We start from the raw sequence: 497 nt of genomic DNA on the forward strand, positions 1-497 counted from the left end.
ACGCGGAGCTCATGGACGGCGCCTATTTCCGCTCGTGCGCCGGCATGCTGAAGGTGGCCCAGATGGTAAGGGGCGAGCGGGGCGGGGCGGGGGCGCCCGCGGAGCACGCCGCCGCCTCCGCCTCGGAACCGTTGGGACCGTTGGGACCGCTGGAACTGCTGGCACCGCTGGCCCGTGCGCCCCCGTCTTAGTAACTCTGGCGGACTGTTTGGGGTTTTTTGTTTGTTTCTTTTCCCTCCCCTCCGGCAAAGGAATCGTTAAGGCGTTGGCGGGGGGGTTGTTGCAGGGGTCGCGGTTCGCTCGTGTGTTTTTCGCGGCGGTTTTTCACTCTTCGGCTCTTGCAGCTCTCCGGAAGGAGAAGAAGTCCCCGTTGCTGCTGCAAAACTAAACGCGCTGTCTGTCAAAGACAGCCTTTGCTTTTTCTGCAGGCAGGCAGCCGTGCAGATTTCTGTTCAGATGGGCGCAGATGAGCCTAGAATAATGCTGTTTGTGTGAAG

This window comes from Apteryx rowi, unplaced genomic scaffold (genome assembly GCF_003343035.1).
Source record: "Apteryx rowi isolate R43461 unplaced genomic scaffold, aptRow1 scaffold_210, whole genome shotgun sequence".
Classification (NCBI taxonomy): domain Eukaryota; kingdom Metazoa; phylum Chordata; class Aves; order Apterygiformes; family Apterygidae; genus Apteryx; species Apteryx rowi.